The 21,588-nt window shown below is 35.3% G+C and overlaps 1 long non-coding RNA gene across 1 annotated transcript in view; it reads right to left on the bottom strand.

The window, feature by feature from the left end:
• Positions 1–9,420: 9,420 nt before the first annotated feature.
• LOC112651123 (uncharacterized) overlaps positions 9,421–21,588 on the bottom strand; it is a 38,887-nt gene continuing 26,719 nt past the window's right edge. The window contains exon 3 of the long non-coding RNA XR_003130618.3: positions 9,421–11,580. This is a non-coding gene — a long non-coding RNA (uncharacterized LOC112651123). The remainder of the gene's footprint in view (positions 11,581–21,588) is intronic.

The raw sequence follows: 21,588 nt of genomic DNA, 5'->3' as shown, positions 1-21,588 counted from the left end.
GGACTGCTTTACTTGCATACCACAAATATTGACATACTGGGTTTATATTATCAGTCAGTTTAAAATTTTTTTTTTCACCTGCCTTTTGAGGTCTTTGATCCAAGAAGCTATTTAGAAGATCATGGTTATTCTTTTCATTTGTTGGGGGAGGGGTGGTAATGTATTTTTTGCTCTTGATTTCTAACTAAATTCTTTCTTGATTGGAAAACATACTCAATGTGATTTCAATTCTTTTGAATTTATTGAGATTTATTTTGAGGCCTGGCATTTCTTTTCTCTTTTTGATTATCACTTGTACTTGATCAAAGTGTTCTGAAGTTGATTATAGAGTTCAATACAAGTAAGTAGGTTAGGTTGGTTAACAGTATTATAGAAGTATTACATTATGCTTCCTCCCTTATTTTAAATACTGTGGAAAACAGTCAAAATCTATAATTATAACTGAGTTTTGGTCTATTTGGCTTTCTTAAAACGATTTATTTATTTGAGAGCATACACATGACTGGGAGGGAAGAGCGGAGGGAGAGGGAGGGGCAGGTGCCCAGCCCAGTGCAGAGCCCATTATGGGCTCCCTGCTGAGACTCCATCCCAGGACCCCTGGATCATGACCTGAGCCAAAGTCAGACGCTTAGCTCACTGAGCCACCCAGGCACCCCTCCATTTGTCTCTAATTCTCAAGTTGCATTTCATTTAAAACCTTGTTAATAACATATATTTAGGATTTTTCTTTTTAAAATTGGTATTTTTAGCTTTTGAAATATCCTTCATTTTAGTAAACATATCTCTCCCGTCTTAGTCTACAATCAAAAAATTCGCATCCATCGTCTTGTATCTGTGCCTAGATCCATAAAATTCATACTGTGTATGCAGTGTGTCAGCGGGTGTTCCTGTTTTCAGCACCAAATTTTGGTGGTGGTCTGCTGGTCTCAGTCTCTCTCAGCTTCATAGCTTCACTTTTGCATCATAATTTGACTGGATGTAGAATTCTATTCTGACTGGTTTTTATTTTTCTCCTCTATTTCTCTCTCTCTCTCTCTCTCTCTCTCTTTTTTTTTTTTTTTTGGTTTGGTCTTTGGTTTTTGATGGTGTTTCTGCTCTGCACATGAATGATTTAGTTCCTTGTTTTACGGCTATACTATTTTTGGATGAGAGGCCAGCCATCCTTTTACTTATTCCATTAAATATATTTTGTCTGTCTTATGTTGCTACTTATAAAATATGAGTTTATCTTTCATTTTCAACAACCTAATTGTGAATTGTCTTTGTGTCCTTTTATTTTTTATTCTTCCTTGTGGATTTGTCTATGATTCTTGAATATAAGATTTGACATTTTCTTCAGGTAAGTTTTATTATTTTTTTTTCAGGTATATTTTCTGCCTATTCTTTCTTTCACTCCTGTCACTCGAGGACTACAAATATACACAGGCTACATGACATTTCACACAGATACAGATACTCCATTATTTTTTTTTTAAATCTTACTTCCTCTATGATTAATTTACAATAATAATAATTCTACTATTTACTTGTTACCAAGTTAATTTAGCCATGGTTCTGCAATATCTAATTTGTTGAAATTCATCCAGTAAATACTGGTATTTTTTCATTTCTACTACTTCATTCTTGTTCTTGTTTATTTCAGAATACAAATGGAGGATCTGTCTCCTCACCCATTTACAGCCATCTTTTCCTATAAATTCTTCAAAATATTTGTAGTTTTTTTTTAAGTTCTTGTCTACTGATTCTCATAATTTCGTCATCTGCAGTTTTGCTTCTATTGACTTTTTTTTCTGATTATGGGACACATTGTCCAGCTTCTCTGCATATTTTTAAATTTTTCTTATTTTGTATGTAATGAAACAGTAAGAATTGGTGTTTATTTTTATCTTATTTTGTTATTTTCATGGGGTACAGTTTTTTTTTTTTTTCCTGTGTACTGTTTGGTATTTACAGTGAGTAGAGTAGTTCAGTTTGTGTCTTTAGTTAGATTGAGTTCACCTTTGATTAGCTCAGTATTTATTCTTCTAAGCCTTCATATTTTTAAATGTATCTGTGTTTAAGCAGAAAAAGATTATCTACTGTTTCAATTATTTTGGGTTCACTTTCAGATTTTCTTCTGGCTGGGCCCCTGGATTCAGCCACTGTGGGAATGTTCATCAAATCATTGCTGTTTCCTAAACATTTATTCTTCCCATCTGCTTTCTTATTGTAATTTCAGCCATGTGGGAGATGAGGTGGGAGGACTGACTTTATTGTTATTGTTTTGTGTTTATATCTCTTCAAGATTCTAGTCCAACCTGCTATCCCATATTGTCTGCTAAGACTTGGTTCATTTTATATTATTGCTGTTATCTCTGTGTCTATGACAAGTACAACAGTTCTCAGACATGTACACTTATCTCCAGGGATGAAAACTTCCCTGGCTCTCTGCTTACCAATGAAGGAATTCTTTCTAGAATTCAGCACATCAAGACTTGCCTACCACCTTTCTACTAGCCCTGTAAAAAAGCATGAGTTTTATTTTGTCCAGGGTTTACTTTTTTTAATAACACGGGAATAGTGTTCCTGCAGATGCATCTACAGCCTAGTAAGAATTAGAAACTCCTATTTCTATTTTATTAATAAGATCATTTATTAATTTGGATGAATGTTGGGTCTTTGAAATCTTAACCCATGGGCAGAACTTGGTGAATTAACAGATTGAATCCCAACTCAAGACTATGTGTGAGATGATGACTAAAATTCATTGCACTTAAATTTAGTTATTCAGTGCTGCTTTCTGTTGGCCCTGAGGGCAATTCTGAATGGCACTTAAAATATAATGACAGTAGTCCTATATCCACAAAAATTGTACACTCTTTTAATTTGAATATAATTAACAAACAATATTCCATTGATTTCCCATGTACAACCTAGTGATTGGACATTTGTATGCTTTGCAAACTGATCACCATAAGTTCAGTTACCGTCTGTCACCATACAAAGTTAATAAAATGCTATATGCTGTGTTTACCATGCTATGCGTGGTGACTTACTGTTTTGTAAACAGAGGTGTGTTCATCCTGAACCCCCTTCAGCTGTTTTGTTGCAACCTCTTCCCTTCTGGCAATCACCACTCTGTTATTTGTATGTATGAGTCTGGGTTTTGTTTTTTGTTTTTTGTTTAGATTCCGCTTACAAGTGAAATCATGTAATATTGATTTCAGTTAGCATGATACATCAAGCTCCATCCGTGTTGATGCACATGGCAAGATTGCACTTCTCTTATGGCTGAGTAGTAGTTTAATGTGTGTGTATAAACACACATGCACCATGTTTTTTGATCCATTTATCTATTCATGGACACTTTGGTTGCTTCCATATTTGGCTATTCTAAATAATTCTACAAAGAACATAAAGGTGCATATATTTTTTTGAATTGGTGACTTGTTTTCTTTGATAGATACCCAGAAGTGCAGTAACTGGATCATATGGTAGCTTTATTTTCAGTTTCCTTAGTAATCTCTATGCTATTTTCCATAGTAGTTACACAAATTTAGATTCCCACTGACAATGTACAAAGATTCTCTTTTCCACATCTTCTCCTATACTCGTTATTTCTTGCTTTTTGAGTACCAAAAAGTACTAGCCATTCTGACAGTTGTGAGGCCGTATTTCATTGTGGTTTTCCCTAATAATGTATATTTCCCTGATGAGTGGCATTGAGCATCTTTACACATGCTTATGTCCCATTTCATTAAGATCTTTTTCTGAGGTTTTGTCTTATTCTTTAGTTTGGAACATATACTCCCCTATGTCTTCATTTTGCCTGGTTGTCTGTGTTTGTTTCTATGTAGTAAGTGACACAGCTGCCTCTCTCAGTCTTGAAGGAGTGGCCTTGTTTAGATGATGACCTATGTGACTCAGAACCCAATTCATCCCCCGATCCCACCACCACTATCAGCTATTCAAGGGCATCCCCTATGTGGACTGTATGTGCCTTCTGACTATGGCTGATGGGTACAGAGCATGCCCAGTGGTCCTTACAGGTTAAAAAGAGATGACCAAAATGGTACCCACCAAGACTTCTGTTTTTGGAGAAGGTCCCAAGAGTTTCTTGCCTCTCCAGCAGTTGCTTTTAGATTAATAAGAGGGTCTTCCTCACATATCTATGGTCTTGCATTTCAAATTGTGGCTCTTGCTCTGAATTCTGGGATAAATCTCTGTGCATAAGCCTTTTGAGAGAGGGTTCTCTGTAACCTATAGTTGTCTCATTCTCCTGGAAGTACTACTCAGTTTTTGGGGACCAAAGCCAATGCCGAACATTTTGGGGACTCCTCCCTGGTGTGAGATCCAAGGGTTATTGTTCATAATGTGGGGGAATAAACCCCTCACTCCTCAGAGTGCTGCTGACATTGCTTCTGATTGTGAACCACCATGCCTGGAATGAGGTTTTTGGCAAGAGCCTGTCTGTGCCTCGTCTACTTGGTCTCAATGAAATCTTTTGCCCTTTGCTGCAGAGGTGCTAATTTAGTTTTTTTTAGGACTTTTATAGTGGAAGATATTCCATATATAGCTGTAGATTTTTTGTGTTCATGGGAGGAGGTGAGTTTGGGATTTCCCTATGCCTCCATTTTGAACCAAATCCCTGTATAGTTTTTCTTAATGTTTTCTTGAACTGTTAAAATAAAACTTATCTATTTTTCTCTAGTTTAAGTAAAATGGTAATAGCTAGTGCTTATCTATTTGTGACTTTTTAAAGTGCATCTGTGGCTTAACTCCTCTCCAAGCAGCCCTAAAGGTATTTAATATTGTTATCATCATTTCTATTTTAAAGATGAGGAAAATAACATGTCTTCATAATTTGCCCAAGGTCACAGTTCAAAATGACAGAACTAGAATTTGAACTCAGGCTGTCTCTCTCCAGAGGCTGTTATTTAAAGAACTCCACTTCCAGAATTTACCCACAAGACTGAGAAACACAGTAAATAAGTAAGCCTCATCATTATCTGCTTTTTAAGGAGACACTTTAATGAGACTGAAATGTTTATTTCCATTTAAATGTAATCTTCCTGAAGCTTCAGATTTTAGTAAAGCTCTGCCCAAGAATTTCAAGATAAGCTCCAGAGTTTGTAGTATAAAACCAGCTTGTACTTGTATTACCAAAGGCCATCTCTCATTGGGAGTCAAAATATTTATTCCTGCTTATATAAAATAGCCATTCCACCTGTAAAAACACAAGATTTTACCTTGAAAAAGGTGAACCGCATTGTACAATAACTGCAAGTTAAAATGTCTGCTGTTAAAGTTAATGCTTATGGCGATTGGTCCTGGAACTACTCAAGGCCTCTCCCTTATTTTGATTCCCACTTTCACTCACTGTGATACTAAAGGGTCCACCCTATGCCTAAGGTGTGTGGGTTTGATGCCCATATTTCCTACACAAATTTGGATCAACTAAGAAATGGATAAGAATCCAACAAATTATCATTATTACTGTTAAAGTCTGGGTTGAAAGATGATCTTTATGCATTTAGATTAATGGGTCTCCTACTTTGTAATCACAGGAATACAGGGAATGGCCCTCCAGTGTCAGGAAAGCCTGGGAAATGACAGGGATCCTCACCCAACTTGTGTTATACAAAGGCTGGCTCTGAAAAGCATGCACACAACAGCAGTGTGGAGTGTCTACGACCTTAGCAGGGTCATCCCAAATAAAGATAGGAAAAGATGAGATTACATAAGTAACTCTTCCTCTTGTGAGAAAAGAAGAATCAGGGTCAGGAAGAGTAGGTGTGTCATTCCAATGGAACTCCTCCACCTAAAAACAGTGAGAGTTAAGCATAATTCACAATAATCTTACATCTGTTTCACATTTGGCCTGCTTGATTCTCAGAAAGTTTCTTTTGGAAAAGCTTTAAAAAATATATTAACTTATTCCACTGGTATAATCCAAGGACATCGTTAGAACACATATAAAATACATACTGTGTGGGAATTGATGTCCTATTTAAGAATTTAGAAGATTTTCATTCTTTCTTTCTTTCTTTTTTTAATTCTTTAAGATCCTAATCTTTTCAATTCCTACTTTGTTACACACTTGACCCCAGGGATTCTAAGAAAAGTTGCCAAGCACTGAATTTCATGGTGAATATTTGCAGATTTTCTGGTTTGAACACTTGGAACTGTATATATCCAGATTATTATCCCAATTATTTCCTTTTAGGAAAGGATAAAAAATCATATTAGGCTTAATGTCTAATGCCATCTGAAAGTGTTAATCTTCTTAGATTTATTTGAATTTAAAAGAAGAGATTGATAGAAAATGGCATTAATTGGGAGTTTTCAGGCATCGACAGTAAATGAGAATGGGATTGTCTTCTTAACTTATTTTTAAGTATAACTGACGCACAGTGTTACATTCATCTCGGGTGTACAACATAGTGATTCAACATTTCCACACATTATGTTATGCTCACAAGTATAGCTGCCATCTGTCAGCATACAACACCATTACCATATTATTGACTGTGTTACCTATGCTGTACCTTTCATCCGTGACTTAAATATTCCATAACTGGAATTCCTTATCTCCCACTCTCTTCACCCATTTTACCCATTCTCCTACTCCCCTCCCCTTTGGCAAACATCCTAAGATATGGAAATAATCTAAATGTCCGTCAGATTAATGGATAAGGAAGATATGTGTGAGATATATAATGGAATATCATGCAGCCATAAAAGGACAAAACTTGGTTTTCTTGATCTCCACTAAATCTGAATCCTCTCCTCAGTCCTCTTACGTTTTTTGCTTTGCTATTTTAATAAAAGCCATAGAAGCTTTACACTTTTAACTCAGAAGTCTAAAGTTTAGATCTTACAAAACGTTTTATGGAGTATTACTTGGGTAACTATTAGCAGATTAGACTATTAATTATGTGTTAAATTTTAAGATATCACATATTTGGATACAATAATCTAATATATAACAAATCCTATTTAATTTTTTAAAGCTATAATTCAAGGTACAAATAGCTAAAAAGAGTGATTGCTCCACTTAGTATTTTCTTTATAGATGATTAGTGTAAGAGCTGTCTGGATGAACAGTGTTTTGTTTTTATTGCTATGTTGTTATAAATCTTCTGTAAAAATATTTGTGGTAGGGTTCTCTCTGTCTCTCTCTCTGTCTCTCTCTCTCTCTAACTTTCCATGGGATAATTTCTTGTTGAATTGTAGCTAAGCTTTTTTTTTTTTTTTTGACAGATCAATGGATATGATTTATCTATGGAAAATAATATGTAATATAATTCAATGTCTCTCTTTTATAATGTCAGAAAATGTAAGATTTTTAATTTTATTTTTAAAAAATAATCTCCACACCCAACATGGGACTCAAATTTACAACCCCAAGATCAAGAGTTACATGCTCTACTGACTAAGCCAGTCAGGTACCCCAGAAAATTTAGATCTACAAATTCCAGTAATCTCTGGTGTTTAAGCAAATATACTTTGTGTGTGTATCTGTGAGAATGTGTTTGTGGGTCCATTAAATAGGCTTTATTCTATTTTACCTATTTACACCTGCATACATTCCTGCATTGTTTTAATCTGTATACTACCTTCCACCTTTTTGGAAGACAAAAGGGTACAAATTAAGTAAAATGATAAAATAAGGCAAAAATTACAAAAATTTAATTTCTAAAACTTATTCTGTATTTACAAAATTTCTAACTTGTGAGTTATTAGATAAGAATCAGTTCATTTTTACACTACTAAACCTTGAAACTATCAGACTTAAATGAATGTCTCTCAGAGATTATTATATGTAGCCTTTCAAAATGACTCTTTGTCCCTGGATTAAAAGCCTACCTGATTTTATAATATGCCATAAATTCAATTTAAAAAATACTACACATTCCCTCTGAAAAATTTACCCTTTGTCCTATAGCTTATTTCAAAAATCAAAACAATTTCTATATCTCAAATGACTTGTTCTTTCCTATATATGTGATAAAATGCTTTTAACTTTCTGGTAATTTTTGCCTTTGTTTTTCATTTTTTCATTAGATACTCTGGGTAAATTCATATGATGACTGTTTTGACCTCAGTGCAATTTTTAAGGCCTCAGTAACCACTTTAACATTTCCTAGTACAGTACATAGATATGTGCAGAGAATCCTTCTCTGAGCTTTTGAATTAAAGCAGGGGGGAGGCTTTGTCCAGTCATCAAACCCGTGCTTAGTCCTTGCCCTATAGCACTCATAGCTTCTAAAACGCTGCTTCCATTGCTTTGTTTCATAGAAACCTGAACTAAAATAAAGTTGGAAATGTGTTTACATAATTCAGAGGTAATTACACTGAACATAATGGACTAAAAAACATGAACATATTGGATTCTGTGATTCCTTGACCTGAACTTATGTTTAAGTTGACCACACAAAATGTGTAGTTGAAAGATTTATATAACCAGCAACATGAAAGGCATCATCCCTTGCTTATTACTTATTTACTTAAAAGATTAAGGATGGTGGAGGTGTGGAAAAGTTCGCATCTTTAGAATTCTTTCTTTAAAACTAGAGACAAAATTTATATTCTTGTTTCCTTTATTGTTTTTTTAAACTTTCATGTGATTTACCATAACACATTGTGAATGGTGGTTTGAGAAACATTTGGGCATTATAAAATCAATCCACTAGACCGGCAGGACATTTTAAAAATGAAACGGAGTGAAACCCAAATAGAGTAGAATAGAATAAAATACAGTACAAAGAGTGGGAATACATGAAACATAGAATAAATATTTGGTGAACAATTCAGTTATGTGTGTTGATGCAGACTTTTGCATAAATGATCATGTACTGATAAAATATATCTCTGCATATGGAATAGAACAAGAATTAGAGAACTAGTGATTTACTACAAATGATACATCCTTGTGTTATATACTCAACCAGCAGTTCAGTGTCTTCAGAAGATATTGGTCTACATAATATATTAGCATTATCAGGATTATTTATCCATAGTATCAGAAATGCATCTAGTTTTACATAACATATCAATCATGTTCTTAGCTCTACCCTGTGCTGTAATCTTAAGTACTTCAGGTTTTAAAACCAGGCAGGCTAGATCTCTAAATCTTGCTACCTGAGGCTCTAGCAGGAGGGCTGGAGTAAACCCCGGGTTTGTATCAATGTTCCTTTGAAAAATATCGATTGAAAATATTCTTTTCAGGTACTACTTTAGATACTGAGAGTATAGCTGTAAATAAATCCTTGTCTTTATTGAATTTATAGTCTAGTGAAGAAGACAGGCGATAAATAACACCAACCAAACTAATTCTGATATGTATAGTGATATAAAAAATAAAGGTAATACATAAATATGCTACGAAGCAAGGTAATAGAAATGGCAAGTATTTTATTTTTAAAATATTTAGTTTTTAAAGTCTGGTAAAATTAGCGCACAGTGTTATATTATTTTCGAGTATACACTACAGTGACTAGACAATTCTATACATTACTCATTGCTTGTGGACAAGAATTTTAGATAGGATACTGTCTGTGTCTCTACAAAGATAATATTAAGGTGAAAATATAATATCATACACAAGAAACCATACATACAAATGTCAAGTTTGAAGTAAGGATGATTTATTTAGGGCAGATAAAAACATAGACAGAACCCACAGCAAGTACAGTTTGCTCTAACTTGGAAAGATTTTGGAGACTTTGAACATTCTAGGATTGTGCTCTGTGTATTCGAATGATCTTCATGAAGATGGGAGGAACAGACCATGGAAGAGCAAGTGTTAAAACAGGAAGACTAATAAAGAGTGTATAAACTATCCAAGAGTGAGTAGAAAATGCTCTAGAATGAGGTGGGAAAAATGTCACGTTGAAGCCCTAGAAGTTGGGAGAAGTGCTCAGATTTGACATCTCTTGTGTGGGTGGAGCTTGATTTGGGATGAGAGGGGAGGATAGAAGACAAGAGTGTTTCATGTATATATTGACCTGATTAAATGGTGGCACAATTTATTAAGACAGAGAAGCGAAAGGTTTTAGTTTTTTAATATTACGTGATGAAGAAAAGACATGGAGTCAAGAGTTCTATTTTAAACTTGGGAAGTTGGAGATGTCACTGAGACTTGTAAGTAGAGATGTCAACTAGACAGTTTCGTACACGAGTAGAGATGATTTCAAATTTGAGAGTCAAGATTATATGCATACGATCATTTGGTTCCCAAGTTTCAAACTTTTGTTTCTGAATTATTCATCCAGAACTTCTTAAAGTAGCCTTTCTTCCTACTATCTTAACCTACGGCAATGGCACAAAAGTGACTTTTTGATTAATTCTACCTTAATTTCTTATTAATCTGTCCACTCATTCATTCGTGCATCAAATATGTATTGAAATGATATTTTTAAATGTGTGAAGAGATAAACTGAAAATGAGAGGAGAGAGAGAAGAGCCCTAAACCCTAGAGGACTCTGACATTTAAAGGTCCAAATCGGGGGATGAGTCAACAGAGAAGACTGGAAAGGATAAGCCAGTGTTTTAGGCAGAAAACCTGAATAAGGTAGAAAATATTTCAAGAAGACATGGTGATTAACTGTGTCAAGTGATTATCTAATGGTGGCCACTGGTGATGTTGACAAGATCAGTTTCAGTGGAATAGTCTTAATTGGGGTGAGTCATGCAGACGGTGGGCGGTGAGGCTATAGAGATTACTATTATAGACACATTTTTTTAAGGAGTATTACTCTTAATGCAAATGAAATCAGGCTTCAGCCAGCATCTGCAGAAAATTAAGAGGCCAAGGATCGTTTTTTCTTTAATGGGAGATTTAACATTTATGTTTTGCCCCACATTGTCAACATTTTCTTTTTCTGCTTCAGTGTTCCCATCGACACTGAATATTTTTTTTTAAAGATTTTATTTATTTATTCATGAGACACAGAGAGAGAGAGAGAGAGAGAGAGAGAGAGAGAGAAAGGCAGAGGGAGAAGCAGGCTCCATGCAGGCAACCCAACGTGGGACTCGATTCTGGGATTCCAGGATCACACCCTGGGCCGAAGGCAGGCACTAAATCATTGAGCCACCCAGGGATCCCAACACTGAATATCTGTATTAAAATCCTCCAGTATGACTCCTCCTTTTTCTCCACTCACATTTGGCTGTGTGGCACAAAGTAGGGTTAAGTGTTGCTAGATGAGAAAGATAGGGGCAGAAAGGCCGAAAAAAGTTAAAGCTGCACGTTAAACACCACAAAATGTGAACAAATAAGTGAAGCGATTTCAAGAGGAAGGTATCGACAGTGTAAAAGAGAGATGGAGTTAACTTGAGGAAGGTAAATTTTGAAGGTAAAATTGGGATTTTGGGGTTCCTGTCGTAAGTGAACTGAAAAATTTGAGAATCACACAGTTGTGAATTACATGACTTATCGATAATGCCAAAATTTACATGTTGATAGAGATGTGAGCAGAACATTTCGTGACTGACTTGAGACTGAAGGAAAAAGGAAATTCTCTGGAGGAGACTTAGGGGAACTTAGTGGCTGGAGTGTTGGGTAGATTCTTCCAGATGTGGACACCTCCAGGAGTGCTGAAAAAAAAAAAAAAATAGAGCCAGAAGCATGGTGGTGATCTACGTGCTGGTACATTCCCAGGATGAAGGGTCTGTAAGTTATTGCACAAGAACAGGTTTGGTTTGGTACCGTGTGGAAGAGGCATCCTCCTTCCTTCCTTTTGTCCTGTTTGCCTTTGGAAGAGGAGACAGAGAGGCTCTGTACAGAACAAGGGGAAACTGGGACACCTTCTACCTCTAGGCCTTTCCATAAATGGAGTTTAGGAGAGAAACCAGAGAAGCAAAAGAAGCCAATCCTCAAATAAAATAAACTCTGGAGAACTAGTACCCCCCCCCCCCCCGGGAAATCCACTTGGATTGATTTTTTTCCCACCTTTACAGGTTTAATTGATAAAATTGTAAGGTATTTAAGTGCATATATTGGTGATTTGATATAGATGGTGAAATGATTCCCACCATCTAGTACTAGATAAAAAAAAAAAAAATCCATCACCTCTTTATTTCTCTTGTGAGAGCATTTAAGTTCTCAGCAAATTTCAGTTACGGTGTACACTTATCAATGATAGTCACAAGGTTTTCCATTAGACCCTCAGATCTTATTTGTTTCATGGCTGAAAGTTTGTACATTTTTACTAAAGTGTCTCTGTTTTGTGCCAACCCATGGCAACCACTTTTCTGTTATTTCAATGAATTTACTTGTTTGTTTTTCTGATTCCATGTATACAAGAGGCCATGCAGTATTTTTTTCCTCTGTTTGGCTGATTTTTTTTTTTTTTAGTATATTTTATTTATTCATGAGAGACACAGACTGAGAGAGAGAGAGGCAGAGACACAGGCAGAGGGAAAAGCAGGCTCCATGCAGGGAGCCGGATGCGGGACTCGATCCCGGGACTCCAGGATCATGCCCTGGGCCGAAGGCAGGTGCCAAACCACCCAGCCACCCAGGAATCCCCTGTTTGGCTGATTTCACTTAGCATATGATCTCAAGGTTTTTCCATGTTGTGGCAACTTGGAGAATTTCTTTCTTACTCACATATGACTAATTCCACTGTAGCATGTGTGTGCACGCATGTGTATGCATGTGTGTTCATATATATGGAGATAGAGTATATGTGTGTGTGTGTGTGTGTAAACACACTTTATAAATTCATCTATCGGTGAACACTTAGGTTGTTTCCTTATGGTGGCTTTTGTGGATAATGCTGCAATGAACGTGAGAGTATAGATAGGTCCTAGAGAACTTGTTTCCTTAGAATATATGCCCTGAAGTGAAATTACTACATATGGTAGTTCTCATGTGATTTTTTTTTTTTTTTTGAGGAGCCTGCATATTGTCTTCCATAGTGGCTGGATCAGTTTACACGGCCAACGGTGTACGAGGGTTCCTTCTTCTCCAGTGCCAGTGTTTGTTGGCTTTTGTCTTTTTGATGGTAGACATCCTAAGAGGTATAAGAGGATATCACACTGGATTTCATTTGTACTTCCCTGATGGTTAGTGAGGTTGAACACCTTTTTATATACCTGCTGGTTATTTGTACATCTTTTTCAGAAAAATGTTCATTCTGGACCACTGCCCACTTATAATCAGATTATTTGCTTTCTTATTACGGAGTTGTGTGAGTTTTTTGTTGTTGTTGTTGTTGTCTTTTTTTTACTTTTAAAACGTATTATATGATTTTCGAATATTTTTAACTATTTTGCAGGATGCCTTTTCTTTAAAAAAATAATTTCCAGTTAGTTAACATACAGTGGAATATTAGTTTGAGGAGTACAGTTTAGTGATTTAACACTTAAATAAAATACCTGGTGCTCGTCACAAGTGCACTACTTGATCCCTACCATCTCTTTAACTCATCCCCTACCCACCTCCCCTCTGGTAACCATCAGTTTCTTCTCTAGAATGAAGTGTCTGTTTCTTGGTTTGCCTCTTTTTTCCCCTGTATTCATTTGTTTTATTAAATTCCATATATGAGTGAAATCATATTGTATTTGTCTTTGACTGACTTATTTCACTTAGCATACTACTCTCTAGCTCCATCCACGTTTTTACAGATGGCAAGATTTCCTTCCTTCTATGGCTGAGTAATATTCCACTGTGTGTGCTGTTTACATACATACACACTGCTGCTTCTTTATCCATTCATCAGTCAATGGACATTTGGGCTCTTTCCATAATTTGGCTATTGTAGATCATACTACTATAAACATCAGGGTCCATGTATCCCTTCCAATCAGTAGTTTTGTATTCTTTGGGTAAATAGCTAGTAGTACAATTGCTGGATTGGAGATGGTTCTATTTTTAACTCTTTGAGGAACCATACTGCTTTCCAGAGTGGCTGCGCCAGTCTTCATTCCCAACAACAGTGTAAGAGGGTTCCCCTTTTTCCACTTCCTTGCCAATACCTGTTATTTCTTGTGTTGTTGATTTTAGCTATTCTGATGGGTGTGAGATGATTATCTCCTTGTAATTTTATTTTGTACTTTTTGCTGATGAGTGATATTGAGCATTTTTTCATGTCTGCTAGCCATCTGTATATCTTCTTTTGAAAACATTTTCTGCCCATTTCTTAACTGGATTATTTGTTTTGGGTGTTGAGTTTTATATGTTCTATATACTTTGAATACTAACCCTTTATGAGACATGTCATTTGTAAATGTCTTTCATTCCATAGATTGCTTTTTAGTTTTGTTGATTATTTCCTTCATTGTGTAGAAGCTTTTAATTGTATTTATTTATCTTTTTTTTTTAAGATTTTATTTATTTACTCATGAGAGACACAAAGAGAAAGAGAGGCAGAGACATAGGCAGAGAAGCAGGCTCCATGCAGGGAGCCTGATGTGGGACTCGATCCTGGGACTTCAGGATCATGCTCTGGACCAAAGGCAGGCGCTCAACCACTGAGCCACCCAGGTGTCCTTAGAAGCCTTTTATTTTGATGAAATCCCAATAGTTTACTTTTGCTTTCGTTTCTCTTGCCGCATATATGTCAAAGATATTATTGCCTATATTCTTTAGGATTTTAATGGTTTCCCCTCTTAATTTAGGTCTTCCATCCATCTTGAGTTTATTTTTGTTTATGGTGTAAGAAAGTGGTCTGGTTTCATTTTTTTTGCAAGTTGCTGTCCAGTTTTCCCAACACTATTTATTGAAGAGACTATACTTTCCCTGTTGTATATCATTGCCTTTGTCATAAGTTAATTAACAATATATACAAAAGTTTATTTCTGGACCCTCCATTTTTTCTGTTGATCTGTATGTCTGTTTTTATGCCAGTAACAGACTGTTTGATTACTATAGCTTTGTACTATAGTTTGAAATACAAAACATATGCTATCTCCAGTTTCATTTTTTTTTTTTTTTGGTAGATTTTATTTATGAGAGAGAGAGAGAGAGAGGCAGAGACACAGGCAGAGGGAGAAGCAGGCACCATGCAGGGAGCCCGACGTGGGACTCGATCCTGGGACTCCAGGATCACACCCCGGGCTGAAGGCAGTGGTAAACTGCTAAACCACCAGGGCTGCCCTCCAGCTTTGTTTTTTTTAGGATAGCTTTGGCTATTTGCAGTCTTTTGTGATTCCATAGAAATTTTAAGATTGTTTGTTCTATTTCTTTGAAAAAAATGCCATTGGAATTTTGATAAGGATGACAGTGAATCTGTAGACTGCTTTGGGTCATATGGACATTTTAGCAATATCCTCAAAATTCATGAGCATGGAATATCTGTCCATTTAATTGTGTCTTCACTTCTTTCAATGTTTTAAGTGTTCAGTGTACAGATTTTTCACTCCTTGGTTAAATTCATTCCATGATATTTTGATGCAATGGTAAATGAGATTGTTTTCTAGATTTCTTTTTTGGAACTTATTGTTAGTATGAAAACATTTTTTGTCTATTACTTCTGTATCCTACAAATTTACTGGATTCACTTATTGTAAAACTTTTGGCAGAGCTTTTAGGATTTTCTATATATAATATGTCATCTGCAAATAAAAAGTTTTCCTTCTTTCCTTCATATCTGAATGACATTTTTCTTGACTAATTGTTCTGGGTAGGACTTCTTGTATATGTTGAATAAAAGTGGTTAAGATTGGTAATCCTTGTCTTGTTCCTCATCTTACAGCAAAAGCTTTCAAATTCTCATTGTGAAGTATGATGTTAGTTGTGAGCTTGTCACATATGGCCTTTATTTTGTTGAGGTTCATTTTTGCTGTACTTTTTTTTTTAATCTTGAATGAATGTTGAATTTTGTCAAATGCTTTTTCTGCATTTATTGAGTTTACAGGATTTTTACCTTCATTTTGTTAATGCAAGGTACCACATTGTTATGCAAATGTTGAACCATCCTAACATTCTTGGAATAAGCCTTAAATGATAAGTGTGTGTGATCCTTTAAAAATATTGTTGAACTTGGTTTGCTAATATTTTGTTGATGATTTGCCTCCATGTTAATCAAAGACATTGTCTTACACATTTTTACTTTTTGTGTTATCCTTTTTTGGCTTTGGTATGTGATAATTTTAGACTCATAAAGAGTTTGAAAGTTTTCCTTTCTCTCTCTCCCTCTTATTTTATTTTATTATTTGATTTATGGTAACAGTTTGAGAAGAATTGGTATTATTTCTTCTAATGTTTTGTAGAATTCACCAGTGAATTGGTCTGGTCCTGAACTTTTTTTGGGTAGGTTTTTGACTACTGATTTGATCTCTTAACTAGTAATTACTCTGTTCAGATTTTCTCTTCCTTCATGGGTCGGTCTTAGTACCTTGTTTGTTTCTAATACTTTATCCATATCTAGGTTTTCGATTTGGTGTTATATGATTGTTAATAGTAGTCTTTTATAAATCTTTCTAATTGTATATCAATTCTAAAGTCTCATTTCTAGTTTTAAATACTCTTTTTTCTCGAATCTGGCTAAATATTTATTTTGTTCATTGTTAAATAAAAACTTCTAACTTTAGTTTCATTGATCTTTTCTTTCCAGTCTCCATTGGTTTATTTCCCTTCTAATCTTTTCTTTTTTCCTTCTGTAGTTTTTTTTTTTTCTTTGATCTAAGTCCTTGAGATAGAAAGATAGGTTGTTTGAGTTCTTTGTTTTTGTGTAATGTAGGCTATGAACTTTTCTTTTAGAACTCTTCATCTTGCATCCCATTTGGTATATGTTGTATTTCCCATTATTATTATTTCCCTATTGATTTCTTCATTGTCTCATCAGTCATGCTGTTTAATCTCCATATATTTGGAAATTTTTCACTTTCCTTCATATAATTACTTTCTAGTTTCATATCATTGTGACCAGAAATGCTTTATATGATTCCAGTCTTTTAAAATTTATTAAGACTTGTTTTGTGACCTAACACATAATCTATCCTGGAGAGTGTTTCATTTTCACTTGAGAAGAATATGTATTCTGTTGCTTTTGGATGTAATGTTCTCTATATATCAAGTCCTTCTGGTTTAACATGTGATTAAAGAAGGATGTTTCATTATTGATTTTTCTCCCTGGATGATTTTTCCATTGATGAAAGTGGTGTATAAAGGTTTCCTACTATTACTCTATTGCTGTCTACCTCTCCTTTTCTGTCTGTTAATATTTGTTTTGTACATTTAGGTGCTCCTATGTTGGATGCATTAATATTTACAAGTGTCAAAACTTCTTGAAGGATTGGCCCTTTTATCACTATAAATGATCTTTGTCTCATTACAATTTTTGTCTTAAACTCTAGTTTGATATAGTATAACTAATCCTTCTTTTTAAAAATTTTGTTTACATAGAGTATTTTTCCATAATTTTACTATACTCTATATGTACTTAAAGCTGAAGTGAAATAGTTTATAGGTAGTATATAGTTGAGTCTTGTTGTTTCTCTTCATTCACGCACTCTGTGTATTTTAATTTTTAAATTTGAATATAGTTGACACACATTGTTATGTTAGTTTTAGATGTACAACATAGTGATTCAACATCTGTACACATTATGCCATGCTCACCACAAGTGTAGTTACCATCTGTCACTATACAACCTATTATGATATAATTAACTGTACTCCCCATACTGTACCTGGTAGTCCCATGATATATTCATTCCATAACTAGAAGCCTATATCTCCCTCTCCCCTTCACCCATTTTGCCCATCCCTCCACCCCCTTCCCTCTGGCAGCAATCAGTTTGTTCTTTATATGTCTGATTCTGCTTTTTGTTTATTCATTTGTTTTTAAGATTCCACATGTAGATGAAAATATGGTGTTTGTCTTTCTCAATCTGATTTATTCCACTTAACATAATACCCCTAGGACCGTTCATGTTGTCACAAATGGCAAGATCTCATCCTTTTTTATGGTGGCATAATATTTCATCATATGTATATGTATACATGCACATATATACATACACATGCCACATCTTCATTATCCATTTGATGTATACTTATGTTGCTTCCGTATCTTGGCTATTTTAAATAATACTGCAATAGGCATAGGGGTGCATATGTCTTTTTGAATTAGTGTTTTCATTTCCTTTGGATAAAAATCCAGTAGTGGAATGATTGGAACGTAGTTTCTATTTTTATTTTTATTTTTTTTAAGAAACTCCATACAGTTTTCTGCAGCACTATACCAATTTACATTCCTACCATCAGTGCACAAAAGGACCTTTTTCTCTGTATACTGGGTAGTAATACTTGTTATTTCTTGTCTTTTTGACCCTAGCCATTTGAAGACATGTGGAGTAGTATCTCACTGTGGTTTTGATTTGAATTTCCCTGATGATTAGTGATGTTGAATATTTTTTTCATGTGACTGTTTTTGCTGACTACCTGTATGTTTTTGTTGGACAAATGTCTATTCATATCCTCTGCCCATCTTTAAATCAAATTGTTTTCTTGTTTTTATTACTTTATATATTTTGAATATTAATTCCTTATCAGATATGTTATTTGCAAATATCTTCTACCATTCAGTAGGTTGCCTTGTGTTTGTCAATGATTTCATTTACTGTATAAAAGATTTTATTTTGATGTAGTCCCAGTAGTTTATTTTTGCTTTTGTTTCCCTTTGTCAAGAGACATATCTAAAAAAACGTTTTTTTTTCCTGCTAAGGCCAGTATCAAAGAAGTTACTGCCTATCTTCTTTTCTATAATTTTTATGGTTTCAGGACTCACATTAGGGTCTTTAATCCACTTTAAGTTTATTTCTGTGTATGGTGTTAAAAAGTGGTCCAGTTTCAGTCTTTGGCATGTAGCTGTCCAGTTTTCCCAGGACTATTTATTATAGAGACTAACTTTTCCTCATTGTGGTATCTTGCCTTGTTATATGTTAATTGACCATATAAGAATGGGCTTATTTCCTGGGTTCTCTGTTCTATTGATCTATTGTCTATTTTGTGCCAATATCCTACTGTGTTTATTTTTTAAAGGTTTTATTTATTCATAAGAGAAACAGGCAGAGACACAGGCAGAGGGAGAAGCAGGCTCCCTGCAGGGAATCTGATGTGGGACTTGATTCCAGGACCCCGGGATCATGCCTTGAACCAAAGGCAGATGCTCAACCATTGAGCCACTCAGGTGTCCCCAAATATCCTACTGTTTTGATTACTATAGCTTTATAGTATATATTGCAATATGGAATCGTTATACCTCCAGCTTGTTCCTCTTTGTCAAGTTTGCTTTGGCTATTTGGGTCTGGTGATTTGTTAATTCCTCTGTTCCTTTTTCTTCTTTTCTTTTTCTTTTCATAATTTGCTCATTTTCAGTACTGGCAGGTTTGAATTCTTTTCTCTTTAATTTTGTGTATCTGTTATAGGGTTTTGATTGTTGTTGTGATGAGACCTATATATAAAACATCCTGTTTTTATTAGTCTAAGATCTAAACATTGTAAGTTTGAACACATACTAAAGCTTTATATTATCCTCTCCCACCCACATGTTGTATGTTTTGAATGGTAAAATTACATCTTTTTACCTAATGTATCCAGTAACAAATTATTGTAGTTATATTTATTGCTTCTGGCTTTTAGCCATCATACTAGATTTATAAATAATTTCCCTACCATCTATACAATATTAAGGTATTGTGAAACATATATTTGCCTTTACCAGTGAGATTAAGTTTTATATGCCTTCCTGTTACTCATTAGCATTCTTTTGTTTCAACTTGAGGAAGTTCCTTTAACATTTGTAAGGCTGGTCTAGTGGTGGTGAACTCCAGGTTTTGTTTGTCTGGAAAATCATCTCTTCTTCAATTCTGAAGGACCATTTTACCCAGTGGAACATTCCTGGTTGGCTCCCCTCCACCCCTGCCGCATTTTCTTTTTTATTTATTTTTAGAGATGTTATTTATTTATTCATGAAAGACACCCAGAGAAAAGCAGAGACATAGGCAGAGGGAGAAGCAGTCTTCCCACAGGCAGCCTGATGTGGGACTCAATACCAGGATCCCGGGATCATGACGTGGATCAAAGGCAGATGCTCAACCACTGAGCCACCCAGGTGCCCATCCCTCTACACTTTAATATATCATGCAAATCCCTTCTGGCCCACGAAGTTTTTACTGAAAAATTTGCTGAGAGTCTTATGGGGGTTTCCTTGTATGAAACAAGTTTCTTTCTTGCCGCTTTTAAGATTCTCTTTTTGTATTTAAGTGTAGATAGCTTACTTATAAAGTGCCTCAGTGTGGCTGTCTTTGGATTCATTTTGTTTGGAATTTTTTGGGCTTCCTGAATCTGGATGTCTTTCTCCAGGTTAAGGAAACTTTCAGCAATTATTTCTTTGAATACATTTTTTGTCCCTTTCTTTTTCTCTTCTGGGGCTCCTTATAATGTGTATATTGATATGGTCCCATAATCCTTTAATCTATCTTAACTTTTTAAAAACTTTTGTTTTTCTGGGTGAATTCTACTGCCCTGTAGTTGAGTTCATTGATATTTTCTTCTGTTTCTTCTAGGCTGCTGTTGAACCTATCTACTGAATTTTTCAGTTTAATCAGTGTATCCTTCATCTATGTGGTTTGTTTTGTACTTCATTATATTTTCTATGTCTTTGTTGAATTCTCACTTTGTTCATCTGTGTTATTCTGACTTTAGTGAGAATCCATATGACCATTATTATTAACTCTTTATCAGGCAAATCACTGAACTCCTTTCCATTCAGGTATTTTTTCTGTCTTTTATCTTGTTCTTTTGTTTGATACATACTTCTCTGTTCTTCATTTTCATTGGCTATTTGTATTTATTTCTGTGCATTAGATAAAACTGCCATCTTTCCCGGTCTTCATAGAATGGTCTGGTGTCTCAGAAAAACTTTACTGCTCAGCCTAGCCCTAGCTCTTGGTTATTTTTCAAGCCATTGAATGTCCAAGCTGCTCCTTTGTTCTTAGTGGCTCATGCTAGTTGAGGACATGCTCAGACACATAACTGAGTCAAAAGGGGTGATTTTGTTCAACACTTAGGTGCTTGGGCTGACTGGAAGCTGGCCTCTAAGCTAGAAGCATTTAACATATGCACATAGAACTTTTTCAGACAAAGAATGAAAAAAATATATGTTTCTCTGTTTCCTCTGCACTGAGCCATTGGGGATAGCTAATTAAGAACTGCTTTTTGTTTTTTTTGCTTGCTACATTCCATTGGGCCCTATTAATACAATTCTTGTTTCCTACCAAAGCCAGACAATCAATGTTTGTGCCTCTGAGTGGCAGTTTCAAAAGCTGGGGTGCTAGATATGTGTATAAGTTCCAGGGAACTATTGGTGATTTGGAGCAGGCTGCAGGGAGAATGAGGAGATGGTGTCTGGCTGTCATTGTCTCAGGGGAAGATCACAGTCTGTCCCTAGTTGTATGCCAAATTAGAAGCCTGACCCTCAGGCAGTAGCTTTTAAAGTATGCAAATAACCATTTTCAGGGAAATACTGGAAGATAGGTATTTCTGTCTACTGCTTCTGTGCTGAGTCCTGGTGGATACCAGCTGATTAAAACTTGTTTCTTGGCTGCAGTGTTGTTAAACTCAGGAATGTAAGCCCCATTGGCCACCAGAGC

Source organism: Canis lupus, chromosome 16 (assembly GCF_003254725.2).
Source record: "Canis lupus dingo isolate Sandy chromosome 16, ASM325472v2, whole genome shotgun sequence".
Classification (NCBI taxonomy): Eukaryota; Metazoa; Chordata; class Mammalia; order Carnivora; family Canidae; genus Canis; species Canis lupus.
Note: the sequence above shows the minus strand (reverse complement) of the source record. Positions and strands in the feature narration are given on the sequence as shown.